The sequence below is a fragment of the Wolffia australiana genome, chromosome 17, assembly GCF_029677425.1.
Source record: "Wolffia australiana isolate 7733 chromosome 17, ASM2967742v1".
In the NCBI taxonomy this organism is placed as follows: Eukaryota; Viridiplantae; Streptophyta; class Magnoliopsida; order Alismatales; family Araceae; genus Wolffia; species Wolffia australiana.
In genome coordinates this window covers 9,864,137-9,876,419 of record NC_135851.1, presented here as the reverse complement: position 1 = coordinate 9,876,419, position 12,283 = coordinate 9,864,137, and positions in this window count along the sequence as shown.

Genomic DNA, 12,283 nt, shown 5'->3' with positions numbered 1-12,283 from the left:
CCTTGGGGCGGCCCTACTTGGGCAGCCCTAGGTCGGCTTTGGGCGGCGATGGAGGTAGGCTAGAGCGGCCCTTGGGTAGCCTAGATGGCGGCCAAGGGGAGAGAGAGAAGGAGAGGCTTTGGCAGTCCTCCAAGAAGAGTTAAACAAAAACTCAATTCTTGAATTATGACTGCCTAATGTTTCTTGAAAATAATGGCCTATATATAGGCCTTGGAGGAAAGAGAAAATTACGAGAAATTAGAGAAGAGAAATAAAAGACGTGCGTTGTGTCACGCCAAAGGACAGTTGTGGATCTGCCTCTGGCGTCGTGTCATGACGCGCGTAGGGACGTGCGCGGGTGGAGACGTGTTTGTCGATGGTTGCGGCGTGTTGACTTTGGTGCTGACCTCGGTTGACCGTGGTGTGTTGAGTTTTGTTGACTTCGCTGTTGGGTCCATAGCAGGCGTGTTGACTCTAGTTGACCATGTCGTTCCGTCCATAGCAGGCATGTTGACTCCGGTTGACCGTGGCGACGCGTTCGACGGTGATTTGTTGGCGTCCTCACTATCAGTTCGATATCGTAACACTAGAGCCAGAGGAATTAGTAACGTCGAGGGCTTGGGCGTCGGAATGGCGCGGGTGAGGGCGAGGCGGTGGCGCGGATAAAGCGGCAGCGCAAGGTGCGGCGTGAGGCGCGGGCACGGCGTAGAGCGTGAACTGGGCGAGGGCGTAGTGGAGTGCGGTACAGAGCGCGGCTGGGTGGTGGGGCACGGCGCTGGGTGCGGCACCGAGCTCTGAGTCGGCGCGGCGCAGTGAGGGGCGCGGTGCTTGGCGCAGCTCTAGAGCGGGCGACACGGTGCAAGGCGCGGGCAACGCGCCGACGGTGCACGGGCGGTGCGAGGCGTAAGTAGAAGTGGCAGTATGCGGGCACTGCACGGGCAGCGCGCGTGCGACGTGCAGATGGAGCGCGGTCGGTGTGCGGGCGCATGAGGTGGGAGCAGCACGGGGCGCTGGCAGCGGTGGCGTGCAAATGGAACGCGGTCGACACGCAGGCGCACAGACAGTGGCGGCATAGACGCGCGGTGCAGCAGCAGCGCGCGGACGGGTGCGGGCACGGCAGCGGCTCGTCGGGCGGCAGCGTCACGCGGATGGACTGCCACGCGGAGCACGACAGAGGTGTGCATCGCGACGACGGCGTGTGGGTCGACGGCGGGGCGCGGATCAGTGGTGGCCCACGAGACAGCGGCGTGGTGCGGAACGGTGGTGGTTCCTCTTTCTCATCTCTCTTCTTCTTCTTCCTTCTCCTTCTTCACCTTCTTCTTCCTTCTTCTTTTTCTTCCTCTCCTCAGCGAGAGTAACTCTTTGACTTCGAAACGTTATGCTTTTTCAAAGAAATTCAAGATTGTCTAAGGAGGGCGCCCACCCCTTCCTCTTCTAGGGAATAGGTGGATGGGCCCCATGGAACAAAACAAACAAACAAAAATAAAAAGGGGAAATGGCTAAAAGGGCTAGGGCCCATTAGTCGGAGGGGAAGATATCCTCATACGGGAATTTCCCCTCACTACAACGCAGATGTGGGAAATGAAAGATAGATGCGCGAAAGGTAAACGAGTCGAAGATGGCACGTCGTCACGCTGAATATTTGAACCCAGGTGTGTGCGTCGTTGCTTTGGCTTGTCGCGTTGGCTGGACGCGTGTTGGTGGCAGGCTCGATGACAATGCGGGCTCCTCGAGCGATGGTCCTGCCGTATTGGATGGTGTCGCGCCATCAGAAGGACCTGATCTATCGCAGAATTAATTTGCCTTTGATTGGTCTCAGAAGATCGTGATGAGAAATCTACATCGGTGCTGCGGATTTGATCAGGAGACGACCAATCAGCAGCAAGAGAACGACGGCGATGGCTCCCACTTAAGAGGTGAAGGTGATAATATGCGTTTCTAGTGTCTTATATTATTATATTTATGTGTCTTTATGCATTAAATTACTCATATTTGCATGTCAGCGAGCTTAAAATGATTAAAACTATTTTTCAAACAAATTTATAATTTTTTTGTATTTTTAAGGAGTTGTCTAACAATATGTTCTTAAAGAATATAACTTTTGAGACTAAATATGATTTTTGTGGAATTTTTGGTAATAAATTTTAGAAAGATATGATTTCTCTGAGTCAATATATATATAATTATATGTATGTTTTGGGCTTTTATTTGATTGAATATGAAATTTTAAGTATTTTGGTTTTTTCTATGGTATAGGTGACGTGGCACCCTGATGCGCCCCCACTTCAGCGTCGAGAAAGAGATTTTTTCCTTTTTTCCCTTTTGTCATGTACATGTGGTAGGGAATGCGAAAAGCCATGGAATACAAAAAACAACGGAATATGAAAAGCTACGGAATATGAAAAGCCACATAATACAAAAAGCCATAGAAATCCAAGTGCTTTGACTTCTTAATAGGCACGAAACCGATGACATTGATGAGGAGAGAGAAGAAACTAAAGGCTAGGATTGCGTCAACTTCCAACAGCCATAACTTTTGATCTTCCCCTCCTCTTTCTATCCATACTCTGTGATCTATAAATAGAGGCTTCGATCATTGTAAAAATCATCTTGAACTTGCTTCCTACTTGTGTAGGCTGATTGAAACATAGTGAGTTTTGAGATCCATCAAGAGTGTTCTTGGTATCTTGGGTGTGTGGGAAGAGACAAAAGAGAAGAGGGGGAGCTTACCGGCACTCGCAAATCGTCATGATCCTGGCAGAACGTAAGGATCTAAGGTAAGTGTCTTCGCCTTACGTTGTTTCTCTCCCAACATCATTGTTATCATAGTTATAGTTTTTTTATCAATATTTCATTGATCACTTCACTTACATATGTCCCCATTCTCTCATCTCTCTATCCTCTCCATCGTACCACTCCATATTCAACAACTATCCTTGCTCATACCGTTGTTCATCGTCATATCCATCACTCTTACGCATCTTCTATCTATATCAGTAGCCCACATCTTCAAATCTTGCTTTCGATGATCCTCTTGGCCATCATCACTAGTATAAGAGAGTAATTCCTTAATCATCACTCCTTGTGGGGACGATCCGTACTCATCACTAACTAAGTATTTTTAAGTACGGTAAAGTATATTTTATTGAATAATCTCAATCACCGATGACGAATTTTAAACCTAATATTGAAATTATCAGAAGGGTAGGGGTGAGGGTAGCCTAGCCTTGGTAGGTGACCCTTCCTAGCCTCGTCCTCTTCCCTTATTTTCCCTCTTTCATTCTCTCCTTCTTCCTTCCCCCCGCTTTCCTTCTATTGAGGGATTAGACTAGAAACGAACAACACAAGCCATTTCAAAATTCTTCCTGCTCTGCCTTCTCCTAGGGCGTCCCTCGTCCTTTATAGAGGGGGAGGCTGATTCGACCCTCTAAGGACACAAGGAATGAGGGATAACTGTCCGTTCAGAGGCCCTTATATAATGGGTCCCATTACGAAGTAAAATGGAAAATAGGCAAAACATAAAAGAAGATAATTGGAGAACGAGGTAGGGGGACCAAACTGACTAAGGACCCCTTCCCACATGACAACAAAGACATACGATGGATGCATCATAATGTAACAAAAACAACTCAAAGAGCCCAAAAAACACAAATTGCAACAAAGAAAGACGAGGAAAACCAAAATGTGATAAAGCGATAATTATTCTCCCGCACTATCGACGACGGCGACGGCGACTCGGATGACTCCTTCTACGGGTCATGATGGCGTGTACCATCGCATATGATATTTGAAGTTCTCAAATCCTCATTGGCCGTTAAAGTCATCTGCTTCTTGATTGGAAGATGAATAATATTACATGTTAATTGCTCAAGCATCGACCTGTTCTCAAATATGAGGATGCCAACCTCCACAACAGTCATTGACATGTTATCATCATAGGCAAAAAAAAATCTTCATCCACACCAAGATCCTTCAAAATATTTTTGAGGCATATTTCATGTTGACTCGCTGTTGGAAAACAGTTCCCTCTTTATTCTCTCTCTTCCTCTCTCTTTTATTTTTTGTTTCTTTTCTTCTCTTGCACATTTCTTTTTCTCTCTCCTTCCGCAACTCTTTTATTTCACCTTTCTTTTCAACTTCTTCTTTTTCTTTGTATCCATCATCTCTCCTTAATCGCCTACAATTACTGACTATTACACCTTTCTTTTTCTCTCTAATCTTCTCTCTTTATCTTTTCTCTCATAACTTCCACTTTGACTTTTGTCATAACCTCTCCTCCTCACCTTTGTCCACTACTTTCTTTATGTTGAACCACCCTTCGCTATACCATTTCTCTTTAACCAACATTTTGAATTTGACAGTTTATTATCCTTGCAACTGCACGTTTCATTCCCTTTAAAAGGGCCATGATCCCGCATCTATAAACATCTTTTGGTGGAGAATTATTCTGAAGTTATTTTGTGCGAAAAGAGTGATTCCTTGTGATTTCCTTTGGCGATAATGGCAATGGGCAACGGATCCACATTGTAAACTCCTCTTGGGTTTTTTATTTCTGTTTCTCCATACTTCCCTATCCATAACTTACCTGTCCACTCATGCCCACCATTCCCCATCATTCAACACTTTCCTTCAAATTAACCAACCGTCTTCGCCTAGTTCAACCATCCTTTGATGCAAGATGACTAGATGTGACGGAGCTAGGTAATGACGGGAACTCGATTCTAGGACAACTAGGGGTGATGGGATAAAACAGAACACAAATTATATGGTCGAGTTCAAAAATTAAATCCGGTGAAAATACTGCTGGTGCAGCCCCTTTCCTCATCGAGGGCTTGAGTACTGCCTCACAACCACTGTGGTGATGCAAAAGACTAAAAGATTCAAAGGCCTATTCAATCTATTACCTTGAAGATTCAAAATCCAAATCTAATCCGATGGCGCAGGATGAACACTCGAAGAATACTGGACAAAGACACAATACAAATGAGTGTAGAAGTACCTAGGCACTCGATAGTGCATGAAGAGGCTGGGGGAAGTTTTCGTTGCGTCATTGGTGGGAGGATTGACGTGCGCTTCGACAAGGTGTCACGGATCCAACTGAATGGTATGCATGGAGACTAGTGGCTGCGAGGGCGTCCTGGTGCACGGCGGGCGCATGCTGGCGGCCGGGGACTCTACGGGCACACACAGACGTGACTCGCTCGGCAGGGGTGGCCGAGGGCTGTGGGCGGTCGGGGTTGCGGCGGCCGCGGGCGGACAAGCGCATATCGGGTGTGGGCGGTCGGGGTGAGGGCATGGGCGGCCGGGGGGGAGGGCGAGGGTGGTGGGCAGTCAACAGGTGCGTGGAGGAGTGGTCCTTCCTCGATGGCGGTGGCAGCAACGACAAGTGGCCGTAGTGGCGGCAGCTCAGGAGGGGACCACTAGGGCAAATTTTCTTTTGAAGAAGGAGACTTCAATTCAAAAGAAATATCACTAAGTATTTCTTACAACTTTGGCCTACATATAGGCCTTGGAGGAAAGAGAAAATAGGAGAAATCAAAAATAAGTGGACTACGTGTTATCGTGTCACGTTAGGGAGCAGTTCTGTATCTGGTTTAAACAACGTGCCATGACGCGGGACATGTCGTGTGTAAGTGCAGACGCGTGTGATGCCGATCCGTCTGGTGCTTGTGAGTTGACTTGGTCATTATCATAATGGTTTTTCAGCTGATTGGCGACGAGTCTGGATGCGGGGCAGCTCGGTTGACGGGGCAGTGTGTCGGAAAATGATACGTTGACATTGTCTCTACCATCCTTCTTCTTCATTCCACAATTCCCACACCGTGTCCCATCCATCTCCTCCAATCTCACATTTCACCTCCGCTCCTTGCACCTTACCCATCAACCTTCTCTTGTGCCGATCACTTCACGTATTTCCATTTGCATCACTCGTGGAGCTGCAGTTCAATGTAACTCGAGGCTGTTGAACATCAAGATACTCAAGCTATTGGCTCCCATCTCTCATGTACCTTGAGACACGTCAACTTTTGAGATATATATGGTTCGTGATAATTATTAATTTTCTCTAGTGAGAGTTGCTTAGAATTTCTGTGTTACATTTAGAAAACCCTTTATATACCATATTCCCATTAGTTATCACGTTATTGTATTACCAAAGTGCCTTGTAGTGTCCCGGCTCCATTTACATAATCCCTTCCTATGTGATTATACCCACTTTGAATCACCCTCAAGGAATCATAATTACCAACATATTTGTGTTATTTTACTAAACTCATGAGTCTACTTTCGTGTCCTGCATCACTTGCGCTTGGTGTAGTCGCATATAATCCATGAACTCAGCTTATGATGCATATAATCCGACCGTCTCCTGCTTCTTTGAACTCTATCAAGCAGATCTTTAGCTAATGAGAAAAATATATTGTTTTGTACTCTTTCTTTCTTCTATATCTCTTGCCAGATCACTATCCCCATGTCCTGTCAACTAAAAATTATATAATCTGCCATAAGATAATCCATATTGATTTTGGTTTCAGATATACATCGCATAATTATTTTCATTTCTCCAAAATGATAAGTAGAATGATAACTACAAAATATTGATACTAAACTCACAGATAGCATAATACATTGTCTCGTACTTGTCAATTACATTAAGCTCTCCAGCGTACTTTTATAAAATTGCTTATTTATAAAAGTCATACTGTCATTGAAAGTCAACTTTTCATTTGAATTCATTGGACTACTGCATGGTTTGTCTGTTTTTTCTTCCACGACTAACCATCCTACAGTAGAGCTTCTCTGGGCTATGAATTATTTTATGAATAAATATACAACCCATAATAGTCCAAACAATTTTGTTTGGGAAGGAGAATAATTATACTTGATAAATTTGGAAAAGATGAGGTAGTTCATGAAACTACTTAGGTAAAGAGATTATTTACGAAGGAAAAGTCAACCATAGATGTATAAAAAGCCGACGCACCTGTATTTTGATGTTAAAGAATCTAAGATACCAGATAAGTCAAGATATGTTCTTATCACAAAGCACATGTATAATGGTAAGTAAAACTAGGTTTTATAACCTTTAGGCAGCATTAAATGATAATTTTTCGTTTTGTGTTGTAAAACACTATGCATGGGAAATAAGTCTTATAAGCCATCATAACATGTCCTTGTTAAACTGGGATTTGAAATTTTCTTCAAAAAGTGTTGTATTGGAATTTTACCATCATCTAAGAAAGGCTTTGAATATACATGGTACTGAATCTTAATTCATTGAAACGCATCCCCTTGAAGATACAAAGGAGTATTTGGAGTCTCTCATTAAACTTGTAGCAACATCAATGACAATGTACTTATGGTCTCATATACGCACAAGACTCCTCAAAGCCCTAGGATACGGTTTATATTAGCTCACTAATCGTCCTAGTTCCATTTTTATTCATCCTAATTGATCATTTTATTCCACACTGATGAGTGAAAAATCATTAGGGAACATCTTATATGATATCTCATCTACTTTGGCCAGGGATATAAAGATATTGTCTTAATTTAGTTAATCTCCTCTAATACCAACCGCACACGATCACATCTTGACCACACAATCACCTTTGTAAATTTGTTGCGGCATCTAAATTAGGGCGGTTTGGAATCCCTTGATTAGAGACTCATAAGTTGTATCCAAAACACAATCACCCAAAACACATGTGACACAAATCAACCATATTAATGGTAGGAAAAATTACATTAAGGTATTCATAGGAGTCAAATCAATGAACACTTTCTCAAGGTAGTACCTGCATTTTTCCTCAATGTCTCCATATTCATGGCTATGGGATCTGGCAAACTCATGAAATAAGTAGGACTGGATAGTGATATTCTATTTCGATACTTTGATTCCCTTCTCTAGCATCCTTCAAATAAGAATATTAGGAACTCATGCTTAAGGAATAGTGATATATGTATTATGATTTCATCATAATTCACTATCATTGTATGTATTTAAAGACTTCAACATTAATGCAAGTATATATAATAAATATATAGTGAAACAACAAATATACAGCAAAACATGGAATGTGTGATTGACGTGTAGCTACATATATTCCCAACAGATTTCTGCACTATGAACTTCCTATACTTGATCCACTGAGACTTATTGGCCATCGGATTAGCTCCCCGTGTCAAATCTTGGTTGATGGATTAAACCTTGACATTAAACATGTCACGTAAGGAATATAGTTCATACTATAATATTGTTTAATTTCCTAACAAGTAAAGAGTTATTAAGGGTCAAATTCGCACAGATGAATTAGCGAATGAGCAATCTTATCATTAAATCTATTTTTTGGAATTACTATTTAGTTTATAAATTAGGTATAATTTATATGAATAATACTATGAAAAGGCAATTCAAAATAACTACAGGAAGCCAGAAAATATCAAATACATTAAACCTAACTTAGTCGCATTTTATAAAATAAATGATAACTTTAATATAAATTCATTTTCATTATGAAGTTTATTGTGAAACATCATAAAATTTCAAAACATTACGTTAAAATGTCATAAATTGTAGAAAATTGAAACTTCAGTCTAAAAATGTACAATAAACAAATATTTCAATGACAATAAACACATAAAATACATGAAATTACTATTGAAAGTTGCATGTTATTTGTGATTATCATTAGCCCGCCTCTCCAAAAGTTACAATTGAGGAACATATTTTATTCGTTGTGAAATCACAAACAAATTCTAGTTCAGATTTATTATACACTCGTGTTCAATGCTCCCTACTGAACTATCCTATTATCACTAAATTGTTGACATGATCCCTGCAGTACATGCTGTAAGCTTAGTCAATATTTAAGCAGCCCCATAGTCTATCAACAGTGGGAGATAAAGAAAAAGTGGTATTCTTATCATAATTTCGATGGACTCAAGAGTGCATATGATTCTATATGATGCATCAACCAATGGTCATGGTGATTCCATGACCTAATCCCACCTCTTGTGTGTCCCTCACTCGCTACCTGCCATGCGCCACCCATGGGCCCAATCGGAGGAGACAGCCTACTTCATGATCATTGTCGACGTTCAGATTAACACAAAACTATAGATCACGGTCATACACGATGGTTTCCTCCTTTTTGAGGATTAACCTTCATGTTGTACTACAGAATCCAACTGATAATTATTAGTGACATGCCCCATAATCAGGTACCAGATATGCAATCTGCATCATGTTGCATACATGCTTAACAAATACATAGTGCACTCTTGCACTGGTTCTCTTCTACCTTGGCAATAATTCTCTTGAGAAGGATAAGAAAGCCACTACGTGTCCCGGATGTGGGCAGGAGGGACCATGAGTCCATACTATTTATAATAACTCCATATGTAAGAAAAGTTTAAATCACTAGTGCTAAACATATGTCAAACCCCCTTAGGCGGCATCAACAGTACATCTAGATCGGCTTAGATGCCCACCATGGGGTTAATCTCTCCCACCATCATCACTTGCCTACCTAGGAGAAACTTTTATTCGTCATTAGGAGAGATATGAGCTTGATAGTATCCTGAAGAACATTTTTTTTCCAAACTTTTCCTGACGTTTTACGAACTTGTGACAAAAATAAGTTAAATGATAATGTATATTAATCACAACTTTTATTTTTTGAAATTAAAAACCTCTTTCTAGTGGATAATATCTTGAATTTCTCCATCGTTTCATGTATTTTAGCAGATATGCCATCTTTATGACATACCGTATGAGCTGAACTGACACATTAACTATCAAAAATACCAGATTTATGATGGATCATCAAGATTTGGCTTGTGATGGTTCTCTTGGTAAGGGTTAGACTCTTATTCTTCAAAAAACATCATTTAATACTACCTGGGCCAAATTTTAACAATGTTTTACTGAGTTTAACAATGTTTGTCCTAAATTTCTCATCATCTATCATAAACTCAGCAGTTCCTTTTGTCCATTTCTAATTGCAATTTTTGAAGCCAGACGAAGGACGCAAATAATAGTTGAACAGCTAATTCTTCCAAGCAAATTAATATCTGCCAAAATACTGTTCCTTATTCTCACAGGCATCATTTAACCCTGCATGTAGCTGTCTTACAAATACATCATCTACTAATAAATTCATGCATATATATTACAACTTAATGCACGATACTCACACTTTTTAATGAATTCAATAGCAATTTAAGTAATATAGGGCAACTCAGGTATCATTAATAGAGTTATGCATGATCTCCATTTTATGAAAAAAGGCAAATTCAGATAAATATTATTTATCGATAAGTTAACTCTCACTTTATATAAATGCATGATAAAATAAACTTAAATCAACAAAATTTTGCTTTTATAATTTTTTTTACAATATACTTTTAGATTCTGACTAGGATTATTAACCATTTAAAGATAGAATGAGAAAATTAGAATTTATATTCCCAAGTTAAAGTTTTTATTTTATTGATTCTTGAGACTAACCCCACTTCACTCCTCAAGCCAAGTTGAATTCTAACATCGTCTCGGAGTTTTATTCACGAAAAACAGGACGTAGCTCTATAAAATCAAGAATTTGAGATATAAATAGGATGAAAGTAGAAAGTTAATTCATACAATAGATAATAAAAAGGAGTCCCAATACACAAGAAGCCCATTTTGGAAGCCCACTCAAACCTCCTTAAAGACCGAGTCAACTAAAGGGAATATTCGTTGAAGTAAACCACAAATTAAAGTTGATAGGTCTATTTTTAAATCTAAGGAGAGCACGTGGGTCCAGTCTAGAAATCAAGAAAACATACCCCCAACATCCCTTGAAATTATATCTAGTGGCTGGGAGTTAGGACACTTCTATCTATTCTCATCTCATCTCTCTTTGTATCTCATCTTGGACTTCCGCCCATAACTTATTTTTAGAGGCCTAGTGCCACAAATGTCTTTGATTCATTACTGTTTTAAAAGATTTTAGGCGACAGTACAAGGCTGATCAAGATTCTTGAAGAAATAGAACAATTCGTGCTGCGGGAGGAGACAACAAGGTTCATGTGTGCTCCCGAATATTTGATTTGACTTTTTTCTTAAAATTTTGCCCCAATAAATATTTCAGAGGTAGCCTGAAATTTAAGCTTTCTAATGCATCACACATCATCCAAAAATGTCCACGTATAGCAAAAGGTACAGAATTTTCAGTCTACTACCCACCCAACGCATTTATCGCGCCAACAAACTATAGCGGATGGTTTTCTTCAACGGTGAAGCCAATTTCTTGGCCTAAAAGTTATCCCAAATCTCCTTTTTTAAAACTGCATTTCACTGTTACGATTTATTACAAAATAAATACGCATTCTATTTATTCAAAACAGTTTAAACTAGTTTTCATTCATTTTATTGATTTTCTCATATAGAAAATACAAAAAATCCACAAAAATATAAATCAGCTAGAATAATTATTTTAAAAATATATATAAATTCAAATTGCTCTCTCACTACGTGATCATTTTAAATTCTACCCTCACCCTATTCTACGTGAGGAAACTGTTTTAAATATTGTTGCATAAATAATTGCCGTAAAATTACTTATTTTACCCAAACTCTACTTTTATTGGTACATGTTTTAAAAGATATTCAATATAAACCAGAAACATTTATCCTTTAAAATCTTTAATCCAATTTCTTTTATGATCTAAAGAAGGTTTAAAATTTTAAAATTACTACGAATAGTGATAGAAGGTTATGGGGAGGATATTTCTTCTGAAATTCAACCACACCCTCTTCTTCCAACTGATTTATTTCCTAATTATTGTTTTCTTTAACTTAAAGATTCTTCCCTTTTATTACTTTATAGGTTGTAAAAATGTATCGTTTGTGCTCATAAAATTCTGAACCATTGTGAAAAAATTTATAATCATTATCGTCATAATTAATAGGCGACACATAATTAGCTTTTGCATTTAGTAACCTTGAGTAATTATTTTCATTTACCTGTTCATCGTTTGTTCTGATCACACTTATTTGTGCCTCTTCTCTGGCAGTCCAATAATATTCCAGTTTTATCTTTAATATGGCGGTGTTTTCGTCATGATCTCCTTCATCATCTCTGTAAGCCTCACCATAAATGACGCGACGAGTAGGAATTTCTGTATGTTAATTGTTAGCGGGCAAAGAAGCAAAAATTGATAATAAGATTAAGCTTAATACTACACTTTGCATTGAGGTTGAGACACTTTTATGTGTTTGGAAAAAACATGGGACCCCGATTTTTGTTCAAACTTATGGAAC